Here is a 26,290-nt window from a genome sequence, read left to right as displayed (position 1 = left end):
TGGAAGAAGAGAGGCTGTGCGTGCCTCCGGCTGGGTGGGCCGTGCTTACACAGAAGGGAGAATTCTAGCTAAGTCCCAGATTGCCTGTTCTGCTCCAAAATCACAAAGACATGCCAAAAATTCTCCAGCCATTTTTCTGACACTATTATCTGTCATTTCACTTCCCCCCAAGCAAATCCTGTGACCTAGTTACCGTACCTCTGCTAAAAGATGAGCAGATAGTCATACCTTTGCAAATTTCCTCTCACCTTGCAATGACATTTTAAAAATCCCTCATTATTAACAGTTTTTGTAACGGGCATCAGTATAAATCCCACTTGAAGAACTCGCTTCCTGTAAGTCCATTTGATTATCCACCAGTTCTTTCATATTCCTTATGCCGGTGTCTGCAGTAATTTACAAAGAAACACAGCACACCACTAGAATCCTGTTAGCTGGAGGGAATTTTCCACGGAGAGTACAATCAGGCACATAGCTTTCAGAGGTTCCCAGGGACCTCAAAGTATTTCCATGGCTCTTTATCCTCAGTTCTCCCGGGATGCATTATCCTCAATTAACTGTTCAATCTCACCGAAGTCATGTTCTTACCAAGAATTGGCCCAGGCAAAATGCTTATTCCCTTTTTCTCTGTCAGCAATGCAGCCAGGTGCAGTGGTTAAGAGGGTGGGGCTGGGAGTGGGTTGGTGGTTGAGCCTCGGTGCAGCCATTTACAAATGATGCTGGGGAGGCTACTAATGCGGTCAAATGGGGACAATATTAGCACCTCCTTCATGTGGGCTGTTAAGAACAATAAGCTAATTAATAGATGTAAGATGTTTAAAGCAGTGCCTTGGCACATAATAAGCTCCCAATGAATGCTAGCTATTATTATTAGACAATAAGGTAAGCTTTGTGCCTCTTCCCAAATGGGGACAATTGCATATACTACAAGAAAACAACTGTCGCCTGGCTGGTGTGGCTTAGTGGTTGAGCATTGACCTATGAACCAGAAAGTCCCGGTTTGATTCCCAGTCAGGGCACATGCCCGGGTTTCAGGCTCCATCCCCCGTGTGGGACATGCAGGAGGCAGCCGATCAATGATTCCCTCTCATCATTGATGTTTCTCTCTCTCTCTCCCTCTCCCTTCCTCTCTGAAATCAATAAAAATATATTCTTAAAAAAGAAGAAAACAAAACAATTGTCCGTGGTCCTCTGCCTTCCCCTGACCCCAAATCTCAAATAATAAATAATGTTTATTTTGAATGCCTCACTCCAAACAAAATTTAAAAGTACATTTGTAAGTGTCCCAAACAAGTCCCCGAGCCACGTGTGTTTTCCACCGTCAGGATGGCCCTTCCTGGGCTCTCTCCTTCAGCCCTCAGTATAAGAGCGAGAATGGCAGGCCAAGGTGTGCTGGGAGCTGCCTCCCTGAGTGACAGCTGGTGCTGTCAGGAGTCGTTACTGCTGGAGTGCACGGACCTTCTGGCAGAGCCGGCAGAACAGAGGAGCGTGGTCTCCCTGCCCACCTGTCAGCCTTGTCCAGGAACAGCAGAGAAATTTGCTCTTTTCTCCCTTCAAAGGCTGCAGCAAGCCCCAGCGCCTTCATTAAGGCTCCCCTTCTCAGTCCCGGAGGCCTGCCTCCTCACCCTCCCGCAACACACACTTCCCAACCCTTTCTTCCAAGAAGGGGATTAGCCCAATTAATCTCTGGACAAATGTCAAGGCGGCGGGGGAGGGGGGGACCTTTCAAGTGCCGAGTCCCAAACAGCAAATAAGGCCAGACATGTGCTGATGGTGCTCAGCACGTGGGGGAGTTGGAGCAGCTGCCAACACAATGGTTCGAGGTCCTCTTAATCTGGGGCTTAGCTGCGGGGGCTGAGGGGGGGGGTGCTCACTTTCTTTGCCAGCTTGTCCTGACAGACCACAGGCACGAGCTGGGGAGCTCTCCTCTCACCATCTGGGATGTGAGTTGTGACAGGGTGGGAGCTGTGGGATTAGAATCGTTGGCCTGATCCACAGAATTTGGGGCAAAGTCCTGAGAGGGAGTGCCTTTTCATTGCTCTAATTCACAGAAAGATCTCATCCAATTCATCCAAGGGAGTTACTATACTTATAATAACTCTCTGGAACACCCAATCCATAAAGTCATTCTCCCTTCTCCCCTTTCCCACCCACTCCCTCTTCTCCCCTCCCCCCCCTCCTCCTCCTCCTCCTCCTCCTCTTCTTCTTCTTCTTCTCCTCCTCCTCCTCCTCCTCCCTCTCTCTCTCTCCCACTCTCGCTCTCGCTCTCGCTCTCTCTCTGGTCTCCAGCAAAACCTGGCTTGCTCAGCAGGCTATTAAACAGCACTTCCACATGCTACAGTCCAGTGATTCCGTAATTAATTTTCATAATCATGATCTGGAAAGATTTCTAAGGACCCCTGGAAGATCCAGAATTATCTCTACCCCACTGGTTATGCATATGCTTTGGGTGGAAGCAACAGTCTGGGTGTCCAGTCCTGGTAGTGCCACTTAACTATCCATGTGACCTTGGGCAAGTTACTTGACCTTTCAACCTGTCACTGTTTCCTCTGTAACATGGAGATACAAAGTGAATTGCGAAAGGCAATGGCCAGCACTCCAGGTATGCAACGCATCACATGAACCAGACACTCAGCCAAATGACTTACCTGAATTACCTTATTTAACCCTCACAACTGCTGAGCTGATATTAAGTGTATTTCATTATAGTCTCGTTTGTTCAGCAATACATATATGACACCTCTAGTGACAATTAGCCAGAATATCTGGTTAATGTCAATGCTTCATTGCCTGACTGTTGGATGGCAGAGGCAGTCTACCTGAAGGTTATAATGACTCAAAACGCTTCTGTTCAGATGTGCTTTTGAAATCAGAATTTTTCTTGGACTTTATAAAGACAATATGGCTTATACAACAAATATTATACACTGGTTTCAGGCAGCATCCTGACATTGAACACAGTAAAATGTCTGCAATAAAATATATTAATATTCTCCATAAAGAGAACAAGAAAGAGTTCACATCACTCCAAGACAGGTTTTGTTGCCACAGTACCTCTGGGAAGGTAACATTTTGCCACCAAATGAATTAGAGGGAAAAAAAAAAAAAACTACACTTAGGTTGTTTGGTTTGCATTTCAAAATTTCAGATAAGGTATTGTGAACTTTACTACACAAAAACACTAGATAAAGAATCAAAATTCCTGTCCTGGCTCTAGCTGTGTGATCTTGGGCAAACTGCCAAACCACTCTGGTTTCAGATTCTTCTTCTACAAAATGGGCGACTCCTACTGCCTGCTATGTTATGTAAAAGTGGATGTGAAGACCAAATGAGATAGAATTCATCAAAACATTTTCAATAATTGACGTGGTTAGTAAATTCAAGCTGTTTATCATCTTTTAAAAATTATTTTAAAGGCCGTTATAGCTTCAATTATGCACCACTCTGTCCTCTTTGAAGGCATGGTGTTGCCTGCATAGGAAGGGACCCACTGAAGCCTCTTTCTTGCCTGTGTCACTGTTGTTACTTCTTATGCATCAGTAACGATCAGCACATGCATGATGACTACACGATGGCAATATTTCCCCGGTTTAATCTGCAAGAATCACCCAGGCCATAATGACAAGCTGCGTGTCAAATCACTGCAGCCACTGAACACTTGAAAGATCTTTTGCGCTTTTATAATTTTTATTTTATTTTTCCCATCACCATTTATCCCCTCTATGCCCTCTTCCCCCTCCACCCATCCCCCTCCACTCATCCCCCTCCACCCCCACAGTCACCACACCATTGTCCATGAGTTCTTTCTCTCTTTTTTTCTTTTTTGTTCAATCTCTCCCCGCCTCCCCCACCTATCTGCTTGCTCTCTATCTATAAGACTGTCTCTATTTTGCTTGTTAATTCAGTTTGTTCATTAAATTCCACATATGAATGCAATCATATGGAACTTGTCTTTCTCTGACTAGCTTATTTACTTAGCATAATGTTCTCCAGGTCCATCCATACTGTTGCAAAGGGTAAAATTTTCTTCCTTTTTATGTCAGAGTAGTATTCCACTGTGTAAATGTACCACAGCTTTTTTATCCACTCAGCTACTGATGGGCACTTGGGTTGCTTCCAAATCTTGGCTATTGTAAATACCACTATAACGAATATAGGAGCGCCTACATTTTTTGGAATTAGTGTTTCCGGTTTCTTCAGATAAATTCCCAGAAGAGGAATCACTGCATCATAAGGCAGTTTAAAGAAGAAAGCTGTCCAAGAGTCAGGTTGTTCTTAACTTGATTTAACAGCTTCTTAAAAATCTGCTAATGTCTCCCTTTCTGTGTGGTCCATGCAGAGAGCACTAGCCTGGGAGTCTAACCATCCAGGTGTTAGCCCCTGCCCGGTCTCCAATGTTCTATGTGATCTAAGCTAAGTCATAGCCCCTCCCGGACAAGCTCTCCAAGTCAGCTGAGCCTAGTGAGACCTGGGCAGCAAGAGAGGGCTCACTGCTGCTATGTGGTGTCCCCCGACAGAAGAATTTCATTGACAGGCTTCAAACCTTGGTTGTTCCCACCACGTGCTTCTGAGTGGCTGATGCTGTCTTTGCACCGATGTCAAGCATGTGCTGCTGACATCAGCTCCACTGGGACAGCTGAGTCCAATGCCACCCGCAGCTGACCCAGTGAGTCACATCTGCCTGCTTTCTCCTTGCCATGAACTCCGGGGCAGAGCCGTGACCTGCTTCCCCCTCCACGTCTCTTTACGTCCTTTCAGCTGGAGGAGGCTCCATGGCTGAGTGATTTGTCCCATTAGCCACGGTTCTAAAAAATTAACCATGACTATTCCCTAGTGTCCGTGGCAACCTTTCTACCAGGGAGCGATTATAACTATCAGCTATCCTCTTTTGATGTTAACTTCTGGAAACAGAGCCTCCTCAGCCACTGAAATGCAGTGGGGCCGGTGTCTCAGAGGAGAAAAAAATGTCCTAAATACTCCCTTCCATAGAGAAGGAGAGCACACCATGTAACCTTGACCATGTAATAAAGCTAGTAATTAGTCTCCGTAACTAAAGGGCATTCTGCGTTTAAAAATTCCAAGGGCTATGACATGCATTAAAATGGTCACGTAAATGTAACAGGGAAAAAAGAAGTGGACTTAGAAACTGAACTTGATTCTCAAGGAGGCTGTAATCTCATAGAGGGGGGAAATATATAAAACAGATTATTGTATTATTATATTTACCATATAGAATAATATGAAGGGGCTATGATTAAGATAGCCACAGGTTGCTATGGGAGACATAATGGTGCTTAACCCATCCTGAAGGTGCAAGGAAGGCTTCCAGAGGAGGCAATTTATTGATATTCAGTTACTTAAACTCCCTGGATCTCAGTTTTCTCATTGTCAGTGAAATTCAGAATGAATTTATGTACATTTATCTACACTTGTGGTGAAAAATTCAACACGGAGATATAAGTTGCCATAATATTCCTAAATGGATAAATAATAGTTACTGAAACATGACCAGCTGGTCTTTGGTACTGATACAGAAGCTAATGTTCTTAAACCAGAAAACCTTTTTTACCCAAATGTCTCACCAAGAATTTCTTGGCTTAGTCATGTCCAATGGCATTGCTATTTTAAGACACACCAGAGTCTGAAGATGGACTGATAATTGTCAGAGCAGTTTTGATTTTTTGATAACTTCTAGCAAACAAGTTCTCCCAGGTCAAAGAATAAGCTGTCTCTAAACAGATTTTTCTTTCTCCCTCCCTCCCTCCCTCCCTCTGTACCACCATGTCTGGAACTGTCTATGTCATTCTCTTTGCCTGGAAGAAATACTTTCGTGTTCAGAACTTTTACCGCATGTTCATATGTATGGTGGTGGCCCAACAGCTAAAGAAGAAAGCAGTAAGGTAACTAGGAGAAGTCAGGGGCAAAAATTTTATACTAAATCATCCATCAGGTATTCGCTCTGTACTAGGTGTCATGGAGGATGACAAAGAGTAAGAAATAGAGCAGTGGTTTTCAACCTTTCTAATGCCGTGACCCTTTAATACAGTTCCTCATGTTGTGGTGACCCCCAACCATAACATTATTTTCGTTGCTACTTCATAACTGTAATTTTGCCACTGTTAATGAATCGTGGAAAACACATTGTATATTGTGCTGTACAAAATACTGTGAAATATGCAGATTGTAACAGTTGAAATGAAAATAAATTATATAGGAGGGGTGGGGCAGTAGGAGGCACTCCGGCTCTGGGGATGGGGAGGATCTCAATGGTGGCAAGGAGCAGGTCCTGCAGATAAGAGGACCAGCAAATGCAAGGACATGAAGGTCAGAAAAGGTATTATTGCCTGAATGGAGTGGAAGACTATGTTAGGTTTGAGAACCTCCCTTCATGGCTTACTTCTGACCCCAGGTGAAGCTGAGGTAGATAATTACCTCATCCCTTGCCTGACCCTGTGCAAAATTCTTACCTTACAAGGATGTTCTGAAGCTCTAAACATACTATAAAACCCTGTGGATTGGTAGTCACTCAGTGTGTGAAGAATGAACAGAAGGTGCCCCATTTCCTTTACATCCCATGGTCTCAGTCCATGGCCAGCATCTCTTAGTTGCTCTCTTTCTGCCTCTGATGGACATACAGGGCTGTGATAAGCCACTTTGCACACTTCTCTGACCTCATCAAAGAAGAATGACTACCACCCACTTACCTGTAGTAAGTTCTATAACAGAATGAAAGTTATTTGGATTGGATATTATGTGAAGAAAAAAAAGTCATGAAGACTCTAAATGAAATCATTCTCATTTGCCCTCCTCCCTCATCTCCTGCCCCAATAAATGATCCAGTCTCATCAATTCTACATCCCCATCATCTCCCAAATCAACCTGTAGCTTCTATTTCAAAGTGACTTAGTTCAAGTCTTTGTAGCTTTTCTTCTTAACTATCATAATAGTATTGTAATATATATTATATGCTATATATACAATCTATATTAACATTATAATAGTAACCTCCATTCAGACTCTCTTCCTCATATCTAAGTTCAACCAACACAATTTTACCTATTTTTTTCAAAGTTTTAAAAGATTTAATATTTAAACATAAAATGAATTCATAACCAAATTAAATTTACTTGTATAACATAATACACTGTTTGGTAAATTCAAGTTTTTTATATGACTTCTTTATTAGAATCAGGACAAACCAGTTTGCTGCCAGGCAAATCATTTTAAGTCCCAACCATCATTGTTTTTATGTCCACAGCACTGAAATCATTTAAGCATACTATTTATAAAGCTGTCATTTTCATTTGTATAGTTTGACTATGCCAAATGAAGAACAATTATTAAAAATTAATTTTTTGAAAAAATGAAGTTCTTTTAACATTAATGTCTTCTGAGTCCTGTAACATACAAAGCTTCAGGAATATCAATGAGTGTGATTGGTATTTCTTCTCTTTGAAAATAGTAATTTAACTACCTTCAAGGGGCAAAGGTAACTTCAATATACAAATAGCCTGAAAGAATTGACATTTTTGGGGTAAGACTATTAGTGAAGAAAGTTCTATAATTTTTCATCAAATAAGAATGTGTATGGAAAATCGCTACAAAAGATAAATGTATAAAATGATTCAACCTGAACTTCAATACAAATTCATGATCTGTGTCAATCCTACATAATAAAAGGCCAGTGACCATAACGAACGACCGATCTACCAGTTGCTATAAGGTGCACTGATCATCTCTTGGTCCCTCCCCACAGCCTGCAGGCTCCGATCACTGGCTGGCCAACGGGGAACCATAGGGAACCGGGGTGCGTGGCAGCGGGGCAGGACTGGGGACTGGAGAGCAAGTGGAAGGCAGACCTCTTGGTCCCTACCCCCCCCCCCACGCCCGCAGGCTCCAATCATGGTGAACGGGGAACCACGGGGAACCACGGGGAACTGGGGTAGACGGCGGCGGGGCGGAACTGGGCACTGTGAGCAGGTGGAAGATGGCCCTGATTGCAGGCTAGGCTTAGGGACCCTACCCATTCACAATTTTGTGCGCAGGGCCTCTAGTTAAATATAAAAGGGTAACACCAGTCTGAGGTAAATACTAAAAGCTTAAAACGTCCAAATACTTGAAAAAGTTTAGTTACCTGCTATCATTCATATACATGTATTTATGCTTTGTCTCTGTAAAAAGACTTGTAGATACAAAATTATAAACATAGTGTGCACTGATTCACAAGTAAAAAATAAAAATGAAGCTCAAAATTTTAAATCAGTCCTTTGAGAAAATATATATACAAATTGCAAGAAGCCCCACTATCTTTGAATCAACTAAGCTTATCATTAGAGGTATCAGCTTCTTCATTAGGAGGTAGGATACCAGACAGGAATTCTGGAGGCAAGAGTTTAGAATGCCCATTCTCAGTAACTTGCTGTGTATAAAATAAGATATAAGCATGGGCCTTGCATACTTTATCCATAGTGTACATGCTTAGCTTGGAATCATTGCAGTGTACCCAGACCCTCCTTCAGAATTATAACAGTAGGCAGTGTAGTGTCCTGAGCCAAATCCTTTCCCATGGTGCATTACTACAGCAGATAAGTCATAGATAAAACATTCTGGTCTGAGGGATTTCACGGACTCCCTGAAGCAATAGGGCTCCATGTTTAAGATTTCTTTAAAGCCAACATGAACACCAGTTTTCTCCTGATTATTACGTCCTGACCATCTGAATCATTTGAGATGTAGTCTGAGGTAGGTGGCAAATCATAAGCTGTCTTTGGGCTTCTTTAAGTACAACTGGTTTTGAAGAAAACCTTCTATGCTTTGAGTTACACTGGTCACATATGTAGGGTTTTCCTTCTAAAGCTTCTGTTTCTGTGAATTTGGCCAACATTTCAGTAACCAGGCATGACTGGGAAGCCATATCTCTTCCATTGCATTGGTATCTTTCGGGAAATTCCAGTGACAAATCCCAGAAAGATTCTATGGTATTTGATTTGTTGTCACATGCAAGACATGTAACCTCTAATGTAACAGGATGACTGCTTTCTTTTTTAAAAAATATATTTTATTGATTTTTTACAGAGAGGAAGAGAGAGGGATAGAGAGTTAGAAACATCGATGAGAGAGAAACATCGATCAGCTGCCTCTTGCACACCCCCCACTGGGGATGTGCCCGCAACCAAGGTACATGCCCTTGACCAGAATCGAACCCGGGACCTTTGAGTCCGCAGGCCGATGCTCTATCCACTGAGCCAAACCGGTTTCGGCAGGATGACTGCTTTCTTGAAAGTGCTTGACAGCATGTTCTTCAATATATCTTCCACAGGCAACATGGGAACAGCCAAGGCAAGCCCAAATTGACTCACTTGTATTGTAGTCCACACAATGCCATTTCTGAGGTTCAGAATGGAATGGTCTTGAGCAAGCTGCAACTGTCCAATGTGTTTGCACTTATCAATTGTTAACATGTATTTACTAGTAGTCTAGCTAAGAAACACATAATCCAAATCAATCTCTGTTCACTCTTGAAGCATCTGAAAACATCCCTTGCCGGAGTGGCCATCTTGGTACTCACCCCTGGGACACCCACACTCCTCCATACACGCCCCCCCCCACCACCACGGTTCTTTCCCTATTTTTTTAGTCAAATCATTCACTACTTTGATAGCTGGGTATTGTACCCCTCCTACACATATACATGCACACACACACCCTCACTAACCTAGACTTAACACTTTCCACTACTTGGTCCCATCTATCTATTCTTACTATTTAACAAGAGAAAATTCAGAGGCTGTTTTTCTACTGCTGGCTTAGCCTTTTATTTGTCCTTTTTGAACGCCAACTTCTTCATAAGAAGCGTCTCTACAAGTAAATTGAGGCCACCCTATGATTCCTTCAGTGTATTCAGACCACAAACATTTAGACTATGATTTATTCCTATGAAAAGAATCTAAAAATTAAGTCTAAAATTATGGTAAAGTCTAAAGACTTTGATCTTGTTTGGGACTTCACGATAATTTAAGAGTATCCCTATAACCTGATTCTGAGTAAATTCAAGGTGAAGAATAAAGATCTCAATTTTCTATTTGAACTGAAACAAAGGGAATTCATCATAACTTGGAAGAGTGGTCAGAACTTGGTGGCTTCATGGATCTGTGGAGGATTTCCCAAGAACCAAGTGGACACACAAAAGGGCATCAGAATCTAATCTACGGCCTGAGGGCCTAATAATTCTGTGTCTGGAGAGATGTAAGGTGTTGATCTTCACACTCATCCTGCAGTAAGTTATCAATCCAACTGAACTAAAACAGGACTGTGGTGAAACCCATCACAACACTGATGAGCCAGGTGGGATCGCCCCTAAAAATCAGGTTTCGCTTTCCCAGAGAGTTGCAAAGGCATCGCGTAATATGCTAATTAGACTGGACGTCCTTCCGGACAACCTTCTGGACAAAGTTAGGGCTGGGAGGGAAGCCCAGGTCCTGGGTGCCTACCGGCAGCCGGAGAGGGAAGCCCAGGTCCCGGATGCCAGAGGGAAGGAAGGCCTACTCTTGCACAAATGTCGTGCATTGGGCCTCTAGTATAGATAGATAGATGATAGATAGATAGATAGATAGATAGATAGATAGATAGATAGATAGACATAGATATATATCACTATATATATAGCCTTGATGGTCCTTAGTTTCCTCATATGTTAAAAAAAAAAAAAACAGGTATAATTGTGGGGTTTTTTAAAAATATATGTGTTAGGGCCTAAATAAGAAAACAGAGATGATGTCACATATTTTTAATAGAGGGAATTTAATGGAGGGAACTGGTTATACAGGTGATGGGACTGTAAGCCAAGCAGCAGACAATGGGGTAATTCCACAGATGAACAGAGCAGGAAGTTCTACCATCCACTGGCTGGGGAGACTGAGAGAAGAAACAATTGGAACCTAGGGTGGAGTCACCAAGTGGAAGTTCCCCTGCCAGTCCCACATGAGCTGGAGGCAGGGGGAGGGGAGGAGACAGAGAGACACACACACAGATAGAGAATACCCTGGCTTCTCTCTCTACCCCACCCTACATCTCCACCAGTGCCTGCCAATGCCCAAACCCAACCAGGAACCAGTGGGCAGGAGAGGCTAGGAAAGTCAGTCCCCTGCAGTACAGAGCAGAGCAGAAGAAGGGCCAGGATCCAAGGGCCAATGGACTCAAGACCTGCCCAAGACTTCACATACCGTATTTTCCGGCATATAAGACGACTTTTTAACTTAGGAAAATCTTCTATACGCCCAGTCGTTTTATATGCCGGAAAATACGGTAATTACTGTGAGGATTAAACGAGGCATCATATAAAAGTATCCATCACAAGGCCTCATTCACAGTGAGCTTCCCATAACAGTTTGTTTAATAATATATTGTTGTCCACATGGAGGGCCTGATGATTTGCAGTGTTACCAAACCTATAGTTACCAAATAAGGCTGCATACTATTTTCATTTTTCAGGAAAATACAAATTTTTTTAAGTTCAGCAAAACTGCATTACCACCTTCCAAAGGAGACACTGCAAATGATTGATGATTTTCATGGAAGCACCTCAGTTAATTTAATTACTTGTCTATTAAAGACTTAAACTGGCAGCTCTTTTTTCTAATGTGATCACTTCATACAGAAACCAACAGCCAATTAAGTCAGAACAAATGACGAGTTGATCTCTAAGGTCGCTTCTGGCTCTACTATTCTAACGTTGCTCAATTACATCAATGATAAAATGATTAAAGGATTTGAAGTAAGTTCTGCCCTTAGTTAGTTCCCAGTATCACCTGCATCAGTATGGAAAATCTCAGTACACATTGGGCAAAGGAGAAGGCAATTAAATTCCCTCACCTTTAAAAGAACATTTTCCCAAGATGATTTACTTGCCAAATGCATTTTCCATACTCTGAATGAGCATTGAAGAGACATACAATTTGTTTTAGCTTTGTTTTTTTCTGTTTGTGATGCAAATATTTACGTATTCTGTATATAATTCAGTGTGGATTTCTTATTCACAAACTGATTGGGGAATATCTGATGAATAGTGATGTTCTTTACCATACAGGGTAATAATAATAGATCTTATTTATGTGGCACTTATAATTAGTGCCTGACATTATTCTAAACACTTTACATGTATAAACTCATTTAATTTTCCTAACGAGTTTATGAGGTAGGCACTATTATATTCAACATTTTAGGAAACTGAGGCACAGAGAGGTTAAGTAATTTGCTTATGGTCACAAAGCTTGAAAGTGGGAGAGCAGGGATCCAGCCTGGCAGTCTGGTTCCAGAATCCATGCTCTTAGCCACTGGAACATGGAACACAAGCCGGACTCCTCTTGCTTTTATGAGCATGCCATTCCTGACTGGCTCCTGCCTCCCCTTCCAACCTTCACCTGTCCACCAACCCTTCTTTCCCCACTCCAACCACAAATGGCCTCAGTCATCATCATTCTTGCCAAATTCCCTCCCACGAGGCCCTCAGACATGCTATTCCCTTCACCTGGAATGCATTTTTGTTCCCTTTCACCTGGTAAAGCTCTTCTGTCCCTCGGATCTCCAAACCAGTTTCTCTGGCTGCCTTATACTTGGATCACAGACCCACGTGGTACAGAATAGACCTTTTTTCTAGCTCCCAATTAGAGTTACGATTTGACATTTCGCTTACATGATTTGTGTCTAATTAGCTTCCTGGAGTATGTCCCACGCTGGGGATCGAGCCTACAACCTGGGCATGTGCCCTGACTGAGAATTGAACCGTGACCTCCTGGTCCATAGGTTGACACTCAACCACTGAGCCATGCTGGCTAGGCAACTGACTTAACTGATTGATATCTGTCTGCTCCCTGGACTGGGAGCTCCATGAAGGAGGAAACCATGTCTTTTTCTGCTTCTCTTATATCCTCAGCACCCAGTTAAATGCCTGACACATAGAGATACCTACTGAGCAAACACATACACCAAAGCACAGTTTTATTAACTCTAAGGCAATTAATGAAATTTCCTAAGACCATTTTAAAAATGTAAGCCTCTGAATCTGCTAATTTCCAAACAAAAACTTCAATATCATCAGAACACACGGATTTCACCGCTCTGTCCTGGTGGCCCTCTAATGGAGCATGCAGAAGCTAGGTTCCAGAGGTGATCTTGATGGCTCACCCATGACCTCCAAGGCTGACCCACCTCCCTGAACAGAAGCTCTGGGGACCACATCAATGAAAATGATTCTGCATCCTCCAACTTGGAGTTCTCTGACCCCACTCCCACTACCATCCCTCACCCCTTTGATGTCTACCTTAGACTATTCACTCATGTCTAACAAGAATAACTCTGGGGAGGGGGGGAAGGAGAAAAGCAATTACCAGAAAAAGGTAATAACTTCCCCAGACAACTTCTGTCAACTTCCTTTTATTCAAGTAAAAAGTATGATAAAGAAGCTTCCTCCTTCTTTGATGTTTCAGAAGATGGATTCCTATGTGATTGGGACCTGTCACCATTGTCACAGCTAACTTCTGAGAGCTAGAGCCACCTGCTGTCACTGGGCTCAACCTTTACTCTACAACAGAAACAAATCAAAGCTGTTCCTCCACTCCATTTGCAGGAAACAGCATCTGTCTTTCCCTGTATCAGCAGGAGGCAGAACTTGGTCACTGGTGGGTGGGAGAGGGTGGTGGAAACCATCCCTGACCCCTGACCCAGGGGAAGTGCAGGGCTGGAACTCTGGCATTCCAGTTTGGAAAGGCTACTGACCTCTGGCCTGGAAAGCACGCAGCCACTTAGACCCACTGCCAGAGGCACCAGAGTTAGTGATTGGGACAGATTCTTGCTATCCCTCTCTCTTCTTTGAGCAAAGACTGTCTTAGAAATCGCCAGAGAGGTTTGTGTTGGTAGCAAAAGCTAGAATGCAATCTTTTTATTAAAAGGAGGGGGAGGGCTTGCTCTGGGCAGGTGCTCAATTGGTTGGAGTATCATCCTGTACACCAAAGAGGTTATGGGTTTGGTCCCAGGTCAGGGTGCATTCAGGAGGCAACCAATGGATATTTCTCTCTCACATTGATGTTTCTCTCTCTCACTCTCTTGCTCTCTCTTTTTCTCTTCAAAATCAATAAGCATATCCTCAGGTGGGGATTAAAAATAAAAGGGGAGGTTTTAAATAACCCACATACAAATGGGCAAATACTATATAATATCACTTATATGAGGTAGGAAAATTCATAGAGACAGTAAATGATGGTTGCCAGTAGTTAAGGAATGGGGAATGGGGAGTTATTCTCCAATGGGAACTAAGTTTCAGTTTGGGATGATGAAAAAGTTATGGAGAACGATAGTAATGATGGTTGCACAACAATGTGAATGTACTTAATGTCACTGAATTGTACACATAAAAATAGTCAAAATGGCAAATTCTATGTCATATATATTTTATTGTAACTAAAAAACCAGAGGCTTTATAGGGTTTGGCCTGGGCTATTTAATATCTTTTCAATCCTTTCCTACATTTGCTGGCCAGCAGTACCTAAGGTTAAGACAAACAAACAATTTTTGAGTCCTTTCCTCTTGAGTAATTTCCTTTGTCACATTTCTACTACCTCTCAAAATAGGAGCTTTAACATGATTTTCTTATCTATTTTTTCTATGTTTCCAATCCAAATAACCCCAAAATTCAGTAGCTTCAAATGGAAAGACTGTTTCTTGTTCTGTCTACACAGCCATACTGGGTCCATCAGAAGATTTCATCAGGGATTGGGGCTGCTGAAGCAGCACCCACTATGCTGGCAGGCAAGGTGGGCCTTGCAAAGCACACACCAGCTTTAAAGCTTCTTTCCAGGAGGATGTGCTTCCCCTCCATGCACACCTGGTTGACCAAAGCAGTCTCAAGGCCCCACCTAGGTCAAGGGGATGGTGGGAAAGTGCAGTCGTGCTGTGGGCTTGGAAGGCGAGAGAGCTGTGGGGCGCCCTTGTGAATCCCACAGTGTCTTTCTAACCACTGTAACCTCTCTAGGTTTTACACATATACCTGCATTATTTCCAAAATTCATTTTAGTAAAAATTTACATTATCGCATAGTATAAACATATATCATTATATGTATATAATGATATAAGTTATAATATATATTATAATCAGAAGGAAACAAAACCTGGTCTCCCTATCAAAGGACGTCCCCAGCGTTCTGCCAGGTGCATCTTTCCCTGAGATCAAAGACAGCGATGCACAGGCCGCTCTGCCGGTGAATGAGGAGGGTCATCACCTCTTCTCATCACTTTCTCAACTCTGTTCTGTCCTTTACCCAGAGGGTAGAGGAGCCCGCAGCATAAAAAGACACGCTGCTTTATTTGGTGAAGCAAAAAACTCAGTCTTGGCCTCAGAGGAATAAAAACTATAAAAGAAAATAAACTGATCTTGAGATGTACTTATTCTAGGGTTTCTGGACTCAGTAGACTCTAAAAAGTGGCAACTGATTTTAAAGGTGCTAGAGTTTCCATAAGCCCACATGGGCGGGTTTCACCCACTGACATTGTGAGTTCAGTGAGAGCCCCAGGCAAGAACCCCCAACATTCTGTGGAACAGCTAGAACATCCCTGTCAAAGAGCCATCCCATCTAGAGCAGGACAAGCTCAGACAGGAGCTAAGCCCAAGCCATGCACTCCAATGATGACTTCTCAGAGGCAGGATACAAGTTAGCAGGAGACATGTACATGGAGATCCTTCTCTAGACACACATTCAAATGCAGATGAACCAAACCTTCATCTGCCATCCTCTCTGTTTATTGCTTTGTAGTAATATAGTAGCATTACAACAACTCGGCTGTCATCACGCTTCACATCTTCATCCATGCATCCCTGTGCTGCGAGGCAGAGAAACCCTGGCTGGCCCCATCTTATTACTCATTAATGATAGCTTTGGGAAGATTTTCAAGTATCTCTGGCGGACTGAGCAAAATGTTACACCAACCATTAGCTAAAATAGAAAAGGAACAGTAGAAAATATGAAATGGAATTTTCAGTGTTGACAAAATAGCAGCACTGGGAGCATGCTCAGCAGCTCTTTTACTCAGTTTTTATCGTTGGTGCTTCCTTCCTGTGACTAATCACATTGCATAAAGAAACATCTCAATCCTAAATAACCAAGTCAGCTAGTGTTTGAAGTTCATGTATGCCTTAGCAACCTCTTAGAGGGAGATTCATTTTAAATAAATCAACAACAAAAAAATTACTCATCATGAAAATTACTAGGGTTCTGATTCTAGGCAAGGATACACTCACAGACTGAAAAACAAGCAAAATGGAATTGTTTTATCCTGGAAATCTATAGACCAAGGGCAGGAACTCAATGATAAAAGCTTAGATTTTGAAGTCACAATTCTAGGTTTAAATCCTTGCTCTATCATTTACTAGCCTCAAGATAATAACCACATCATAAGGTCACGTTAAGTTTCAATTTCTTCACCAGTTAAGTGAGGGAAAACAGCATCCACTTCCTGTAGAGGATGTGAGGATGTAATGAGAGGATCCATATAAAGCCCTTCACAGAATGCCTGGTACATAGCAGTGCTCGCTAAATGTAGCATGTTATCACTGATGGTATTTGATAGAATTACAAGGATAGGAATTCCTTGACTAAAATCAAGCCAAGTCTTGAAAGTTGTCTGGGTGTCAAGATGCAGAAAGACAATGCGATCCTGACTGACATTCTCTTTTCTTAGATCCAGTGGCATAATTTTCTGGTTCCACAGTCTATTCATCTGGAGATCAGGGATGAACAACTTGATTTGGTGTCTGTCTTGATGTGCACTGACAGCAGTGGGTTTTGTCTGCAGAGATTACTCTGTAACTCAAACTCCAGGGAGAATCATGTTGCTAATAAAGCTGTACGTGGCCTCCAGGCTTCCTGAGCACCTCTTGGTGTGTAAGAGAGAGGGACCTGGATACAAATGGATTGACAACAATAAAACTTGGAAGAGATTCAGTTTTTCTGCGGCCTCCCGTGCGGACTCATGGCTGAGGGTGCTGCTATTTTGTAAACAGAAAGACCTGCATTTAGATATTGATCTTCAGTGTCTTCCTCCCTTTAACTAATGGTGTCACTATAACAGGTCCTTTCATCTGACTCAGGAGCCTGAGGAATCCTTAGGCTTCTCTTTAGCTTGTAACTCTACCCTTTGGTGCTGAGCCTTGTCTGAAAATTAGAATCACCTGGAGAGCTCTTAATGTCCTGATGCACAGGACTATTGAATCTGAGTCTCATGTAGGCTGTCTTAAAGCTTCCCAGATAATGACAATGTACAGCCAATGTTTAGAACCACGGTTGGACTAAACAATGTAGATAGCCCTATGTCTAACAGCACACTGAGAAAACAAGTAAACCTAAATAGAGGTCTGTACATCAGCTAATCCCGAAGATTTACCTGATAAATTGACAAGACAGTTCTTGCCAGCAATCAATTTGACATGTGTGTGTACACACACACAGAGAGACACACACATACACACACACACACACACACACACACACACACACACACACACACACTGCCTGCCCCAGTCTGTCACGATTTTCAACTGAGACAACTGGGAGAGGTATTCCTGGCCCTCCCTCCTCTCAGGAAGTTTACTGTCTGCACCTATCTCATACCCTCAACATTAAGTGACTCCTCACAGAAGAGATAGTAGCCTTTGAGACACAGAAAAAGAGGCAGGGAAGGAATTTTCTTCTGACTGCAGTAGATGAAGGGCAGTGTGGCCAGGAACTGGGCATTCCAAAAGTCACGTCAGAGCAGAGAGGAAATTAGAAGGAAAGCCGACCCCTTCCATATTTGCTATGGGAAGACTTCAAATAAGCAACATTAGGCATCTTATGAAATGAGAGAAGCGAGATTTTAATCCAATCTCGTGGTTTGAGAACTCCAACTTGATAAAGTTTGGAGTATTCACGTTTTCTTTCAGTTCTCAGACTCCACAAGGACACTGAAAGCAATGGAGTCCCTATGCTGCTACTTCTGAGCCACAATCAGATTAATTCCTTGGTTCTCTCTGCTCCAGCTCAGAAGCTAAGATTCTGGATTTTCCCCCCACCTTCCTTCAAAGCAGTTTATTTGCATATTTTTGCCTGTTGAAAACATCTTTGTAATTTCCCTGGCCCAGTTCCTAGCAACAATGTCTCTTGCTGTGACAAGTTGAGAATTGTGAGGCAGACATGGGCTTATACATTGACTCAGCTATTGGATTCAGGGTATAGGTACCTGCTTCGAAGGCAGCAATGGGTGGGAGACAGGCAAGGGCATGGTCAACTAAAGACACAGGCTAAGAATGGCCTTAGCCCTCTAGTAGTTGGTTGGTGATTCAGCTTACACATGCATAAATTCAAAACAGCTTCTCTTGGAAGACAGTCTCAATTTAAACATATGTGTAACACAGACTGCTGTGCCACAGGAGTGGGAGCCTGGATAATTTCTCTCTGAGGACCCCACAGAAGACATGAGAGTTTTTGGGTTTGGGAGCCAAAGCCCTGAGGGTTTATGGACTATGACAGATGGTCATCATCTTACTGTCAGCAGCATGTTCTGAGTCCCCCTGTGCCTCCTCATCTGTAGTTCTTCTCAACCACACCTTTTTAAAAATATACATATTTTTAATTAATTTCAGAGAGGAAGGGAGAGAGAGAGAAATAGAAACATTGATGATGAAAGAGAATCATTGATCAGCTGCCTCCTACACACCCCACACCAGGGACTGAGCCTTCAACCCGGGCATATGCCCTGATTTGGAATCGAACCATGACCTCCTGGTTCATAGGTCAACACTCAATCATTGAGCCGCACCCGGCCGGGCATATCCCCCCCTCTTTATTTTTTTAATCCACCAGAGAATATGTATTGTTGTTTTTTTATTGATTTGTAGGGAAAGAAGAAGAGAGAAAAGAGAAACATCTATGTGAGAGAGAAACATTATCTGTTGCCTCCTGTCTGCACCCTGACAGGGGATCAAACCCACAACCTAGGTATGTGCCCTGACTGGGAATTGAACCACAACCTTTTGGTGTCGGGGACAACATTCCAACCAACTGAGCCACCTGGTCAGGGCTCATCCCCCTCTCTTTTGCTTCCTTCTATTCCCATTGCTTTTTCAAGGTTTGTCATCATTAGGCTGACTTGAGGATATAGACAAAATGTGTTTTATTTTCAAAATTTAGAGATTGTGCTCTAGCTCTAAAGTCCCTTTAATATGTAAACATTGGTCTGATATTATAGAATGTAGGACTATTATTTACCTTTCTTCTTTTAAGACTAGTTCCCAACCCCCACCTCCATCCCCCAAATAAAAGGTTACTCCTCTAGCCTAGTTTCTTGCCCATTTCTCCTATCTGCCCTTTCTACCTCCCCTCTCTAGCTCTTGGTCATTATAACCAGCAGTTTATTTTAGCAATGGTGGGACTATGTTTTCTTACCCTATTAGGTGTTAGGTGCTCTTATTTCTTTTTTAAGTCCCCTCTCTGTGACCCAGTTTCCTCACCTGTAAAATAGGGATGATAAAAGTGTCACCTCAGAGGGCTATTGTGAGGATAAACAAGTTAACTTATGTAAAAACATTTAGACTAGTGCCTATATGTAACAAGTGCCATGCAACGGTAGCTGTTATTTACGGTATGTTGTTGCCTTGGAAATATAAATGGAGTCTGAGGAGAGGGGAGGGGTGGAGAGTATGGAGACTGCAGCAGTACCATGTATTTCTCCCTTATAAATATAGTCCATCATTTTACGGGACAAGAAGTTCAAAATCCAAGACATATTTTGGATTACTCTCCCATAAAACCAATAATAATTACATGGTATTTGTCCAAATTTGGGTTGTTTTCCTTCCTTCCACCTACAAAGACTTGCCTTGTAATTTAGAGACCCGAGCTTGGTGGTTCCTTTGCTGGAGGTGCTCAAGGTCATCAGGGCACGCACTGAAGTGAGGCTCTCCCCCTCCTGAATGCTGTGCATGTCTTCTCACCCACCAGTGTCTGAGGGGACAACTGACTTCCTAGCTGGACGTCTGCCTCTGCTAATTAGAGACCTTTTATTAGACACTAGCACCTTCTAAAATGTGCTCTTTCTATCCTTTCCCGTCCACATAATTTATAGTCTGTCCATAGCCTCCCTCACACTGGCTGCTTTCCTATGCCCTCTCTTGAGCTAATTCTTCATCTTTCAGATGGTTTTTTTTCCCCATCTATTCTGATGACCAGCTGCCCTCTGCCAGCTGGCCCCAGAAGGCTGTTCTCCAAACACCTGGCTGTTTTGATCTACTGCACACATTTTCCCAGGACCTGTAATAAGGCATTTAAAATAAAAACAGTGGTCAGATGTTCCTTTTCATTTTCTCTTCTCAATGGCTAAGCCAATTGCCCCTTTTTGTGTCCTTTGGGAAAAATCAGATCTACAAAGAACCACCTTCAACCTCAAAGAAGAGTAGGCTACTAACCAGACCTGGGGCACACAAGATTCTAGATATTATTCCATCTTAATTTAAGTGAACGTACAATATTCTTGTCCTGCCTGTGATCTTCTATTTAATGAATATCACAGTTTCTCAGCAGTCAAATATGCCAGCAATCCTTCATACAATGTCCGTAGAGCTTAGAGCTTCCTTTATGTCCCAGGCACAGTGCTAGGAACTAAGAATAAGCTAGACATGGCCTATGCTCATCTATCACTCATAACACTATCCAGGGCCTCCATGTAACTTTGAGAAGAGAGAAACAGAGAAACTGTTATCTATTTTTAATGTACATTATAAAAATCCTTGTACGAAAACTCCTTTTTTCTGAAGCTAGCCCTAATGTGTGGGCATGATTAATATATTTAGATAAGGTTTTTTATCTAATGATATTTGCATCCAGCCCTAAAGGCAAATCTGATCAAATTGGGGGAGAAAGAGGTATAGTATTATATGTAGCAGTCTCCTGGTATAAACTGATTTGAGCCCTAGATGGTTTTGCTCAGTGGTTGGAGTGTTAGCCCGTGGACTAAAGGGTCGTGGGTTTGATTCCAGTCAAGGGCATGTACCTGGTAGGGCACATGTGGGAGGCAACCAATTGATGTGTTTCTGTCACCTCTCTCTCTCTCTCTCTCTCTCTCTCTCTCTCTCTCTCTCTCAACCTCTTTTCCACTCTCTCTAAAAATCAATGGAAAAATTAACCTTGGGTGAGTATTAAAAAAATAAAATAAAATAAATTTATTTGACCCACAGCTTCTGACTCATTGTGAGTAACCCCAAATAGTAATTAAGAGCTTAGAATTTGGAGCCAAAGGGTGTGTGGCTTTAAATCTTACTTCTGCCACTTAGTGTTTGACTTTGGTAACCACATTAACTTCTCTGATCCTTTTTTTTAAAGGGGTAGACCACCTACCCCACAGGGTTGTTATAAATGTCTGATATTAATGTATTTCAAATGCAGTACCTTGGCAATGGACAATCAATAAATGGTAGGTAGTAACTGTGATGATGTCATTGTTACAGTGTGGTAATGTGTAATCATACAGAAGTACACCTTTAGTCCCACATGCTCTGAGACTAGTGTGCATGATTAAATAACTGAGATAATGAATAAACTTAGTTATCAGCCAAGCTACTTTGCTGAGGTGCTACTTATTTAACTCTTGATGTGGCAGTTAATGAAAAAAAATGTCCACCACATGAGAAAGATAAATGCATATGTCTTCCAGTGAAAATATAATTTGGGAGGAAGCCAGTGAGCTGTATAAACATTTCTATATTTGTAATTTCAGGAAATATTTGATTATCTTAAACATATTCCCTATAGATACCAATGTTTTATAATACTTTATAAATCATATATTATCATTTTATTATCCTTGTAACAAAAGTATGGCTTTTGCTAAGTGGAAGTGAAACATAATTTCCCACTGAATTCAGTGATAAGACCAGGGATCAGTTGGTACATGAAAAATATGGTGGCTGCCACTTCCTCTTCTTCTTCATGGTTTGATGGTGAGGGGAGTAGCCAGGGGTTCCACAAACACACAGGAACTTCTTCCACATACAACTACTTAAGACTCAAGATGAGCCACAACTTCAGGAAAAAGAAATGGAGCTCTAATCTAGCTGCTGGGAAATTTTTAGGAGCTACGTGAATTGCCAGCATTAGTAGAGAAATCATAGTTCCTAGCTGATCTCCAGGAATCAGCTAAGACATTTCCAGGGATACTTGTCATGGCTGTAATGGAAGTGTGCATCAAATCATCATCAAAGATTTAGTTGACTTGTGCTCCTGTGGGTTGACTTCCAGCTCCAAAGCCATGCTTCCCGCAGGCTGCTCACAGCCAGTGACCAAGCACTACTTGGAGCCAGGAATGAGAGTCAGCCCATTCCTGCCCAATGAGGGATTCCTCTAAAAGACACCTTTACTCAGGAACCCCATCATCCTGGCTGAGACTTTCTCAGAACTGTGCCACAGTCAGAATTCCTCCCTATCCAATCCTTACTTCTGTCCTTTCACAGGTGTCAAACCTGCATTGTGATCTGAAGACCCTCCTTGTCTACAGCTGCTCCCCTCCCTGCTTCCCCTTAATCTTCACAAGCATTTCCCCCAATGAAGCCCTTGTACATCTTATCCCATGTTGGCTGCTTCTCAGAGAGTCTGAACTGACTCTCCTGTCCACCGGGTGTGATTTAAAAAATAATGGGTATATTATGCATGACAAATCAATTAGTGGGGTTGCCTGGATCACTATCTCATGAGGGTTGTTGAGACCAAGTCTGTCCTCAAGAAAAGTATGTTATGATTGATTATTAATGTCTGCAATGGGCACCAAAGGAGATGGGAAGGCACATGTCCCTTGTATTTGTTCATCGTGACTACTCCAGGCTACCTGGACTTCCCTACCTAGGTTATTTGATGTTATAAAATTAGAAAGGTTGTAAAATTGCAGTTTTAATATAGAACGCTAAACTGACTAAACATCAGGCCCTCTGAAGTTTGTATATTCTCCTTGGAACAGCAAGCTAATAGAGAAGCAAGGTTCCTATTTTGTAAGCCTCAGGTTTTCATCTATAAAACATGACTTAAATATTTCCTGCCTCCTGGAATTATCATGAAGTTTAAATGAGGTTATACTAGAAAAGCTTACAACATAATATGTGGTATTATGTAAAACTCAATAAATATGAATGTGCAATATTACAGAGCCACTTGGGATATAAAACCATGATTTGATTTTAAGGTACAGATTTCTATATTTTTATGCTGATTAATAGTTTATTCAAGGCAGCACAGCATGGTTTGCTCATGCATTTAACAAAGGGATATGAACTCAACCAGAGTAATAACATGGTTGGATTCTCCCCTCTTTTGTAATGTGGGAGGCTCATATGGATCTCACAGTTATTAAATGTTCAGGTATTTATATAGTATATAAATATCTAGATGGTGAGACAATAACATTCTTTGAATTACAGACAAATATCCCTTTAAAAAGATTTTTTCCTCAGTGATAGTCTCTCAAGCATAATATTATAAATCAATAATGACCCTACAATACTCCCTATATACTTAATAAAATTTCTCAACTAAATCAACAAACTCTTAGAATTCATACAGAGTACTAACCTTAAAATGATAGGACTACCTTTCCTTAAAAAAAAAAAAATAATGTGTTTCTGGTCCACTCACTCTGTCAGGTCTTAAATGACCACTTGGCACCTTCATTCCTCTCCATGAGCACATCCCCAGGGGCTGTCCAAACCACTTTCTAAACACACACATACACACAGACACACAGACACACACACACACACACACACACACACACACACACACACGTTCATAAACAGGAACTTCTAGCTTGTTACCTATTTCAATGAGAAAATTAAGCTATCAATTGTCAACTCTCAAAACTTCCTTCCCCCTCCTATAAACTTGCCTATGCCCAAACCCATCTCCATTCCCTTCCAGGCACTCCTCCAATTTAAGATTAATCTTTCTTCATGAAGCTTGATCCCTTCCTCTAAGCTGGAATCTTGTTATCATTCTTCTCCCTCCGTCTTTACTGTAGATTCCTCATTACACCAGGCCCCTATTCAACAGCACATATCTATAAAATCTATTAAGTCATCTTCATTTCAAAGAGCCTTCCTTTGACCCCCATGTCTCCTTCTTCCATCCTTTCTATTATGGGCCAGCTGTTCTTAAAACACTGCAATCTGATTTCTACTATGAGAGCTCACCCTTCAAACCAACCTGGCTAAGGGAGCCACTGCCTGATTATCAAATCCTATAGACATTTTCATTCTTTATCTTACATGATTGCTTGGGAGCTTTTGACACTGCTGATAACTCCCTTCTACGACTTCCTTCATTGATTTCCATGCCATCACTTCCTCCTTGACTCCTACTTTTAATACAATGCTTTCTGAGTCCTCCTTTGACAACTCTTCTTCCTATGACCATTCTTTTGTAATTTGTCCAACAATTAGTTATTGGTCTTCTGCCAGGGACTGGGGCAAAATGTTGAACCAGACACAGACCTTACCATCAGGACCTAAATACAAAGGAAACAAACAAAGAGTTCATTTTAGTTAATGTAGTAACCCTAAGAAAGCATTTAGAAGGAACACTTTTCTGGAGAGAAGATTACTTTGGAGGTGGGTCTTGAGGGCTCAATAGGAGTTTTCTAGATGCAAAGAGTTGAGCAAAGGAATGAGGCAGAGAATGTTCTTGGCGAGGGAACAGCAAGGTCTTAAAGTTCAGATAGTATGTGTGTTTAGAGAATTTCAAGTGGTTTAGTTTGACTGGTGTGTAGATTACTCTCACTGCCAAAAACAAGACAAAATAAAAACAAAACTTATACTCCTCATATATTCCCTATCTCAATGCATAATATCACAGTCTATTAATAAAGTAAGAAACCTAGGAGTTATCCGTGAACCATCTCTTTTCCTAACATAGCATCCAGGTAGTAACTAAGATTCTATAAAGTAAACTTTATTAATATTATATTATATGTCTCTTCCTCTTTTTTCCTCCACTTCTGATTTAGTTCAGAACCTGCCATCATTCTCACCTGGACAATGGTCTTTCACTCATCAATCTCCCTGCTTCTAACTGGAGAGGGTCCAGTCTATCCTCTGTAAAGCACAAAGAGTTATCTATCTAAAACAGGGCTTCCCCAACTTTGATGTTACAAAAAATCATCTAGAGTTTGCTGAGACTCTGATTCAGTAGCAGTGGATGGTGCCTGAGATTTTGTATATCTAATAGAAGTCCCATCTGATGCTAATGCAGTAAATGCACAGACCACACATGAAGTAGCACTGGTTTAAAACAAATCAATGGTCACTCTGCTGCTGAAACACCTCAGTGCCTGCCTACTACTTACTGTATGACTTGCAAATGCTTCACTGCTGACCTTGGCCATCTGGTTTCTCACACCTCTGCCCTGCCAGTGCCATTCACAGCTATTCTGAGCTACCTGCAGCTTCCTGAATTTACTCTGCCTCCTCTGTTCATTCTCGTAAGTCATCCTGGAATCCCTCTTGCCCACACCCCTGCCTCACTGTCCTCTCCCTGGCAAACACGGAATCACCTTTCATAACTCATCTATAATGTAGCATCTACTATGGTTCCTCATGTCAGCCACCTTTCCATATTGTCCCAAAGAACTGACAACCTTCTCTTCTATGAATCCACTCTTTCTGCATTTATAGTTATCATTAATCCATAAATACTGCACTTCACACATTTTTGTACTATTATTTGTCTACTTGACTATGTTTTTCAGGGCAGGAACTATGACTCATTCATATCTATAACCACAGACACAATGCAATACCCATTACCTGGCAGTTGCTCAATAAATGTTTGCTGAATAAACAAAAATTAAAACAATTACAATTTATTAGGTACTTACCATATGAAAATCACTGTGCTAAGCACTCTACACATACCTATACACGAGAATTAATGTAGTCCTCAAAACAAGTCTATGAGGTAAGTATATTAGAATACCCATGTTATAGGTAAAGAAACCAAGGCTAATAGAATTTAAGTAACTTTCCCAAGGTCACAGATCTAGTAAATGATAGAGCCAGAAATGGAAACTATGTCTTATTCCAGACTCCAAAGTTAGTTAAGAACTTTAAATGCTAAATTAAGAAAGAATAACCTAAATATAAATGACTCCACTAAAATAAATCCAAAGAACAGCACACATGGCCTATAAAGGTTTTTATAACTTTTTTTAATGCATTGCCACTTTAAATT

Source organism: Cnephaeus nilssonii (assembly GCF_951640355.1).
Source record: "Cnephaeus nilssonii genome assembly, chromosome: 1".
NCBI classification, from domain to species: Eukaryota; Metazoa; Chordata; class Mammalia; order Chiroptera; family Vespertilionidae; genus Cnephaeus; species Cnephaeus nilssonii.
This window is presented reverse-complemented; position numbering follows the sequence as displayed.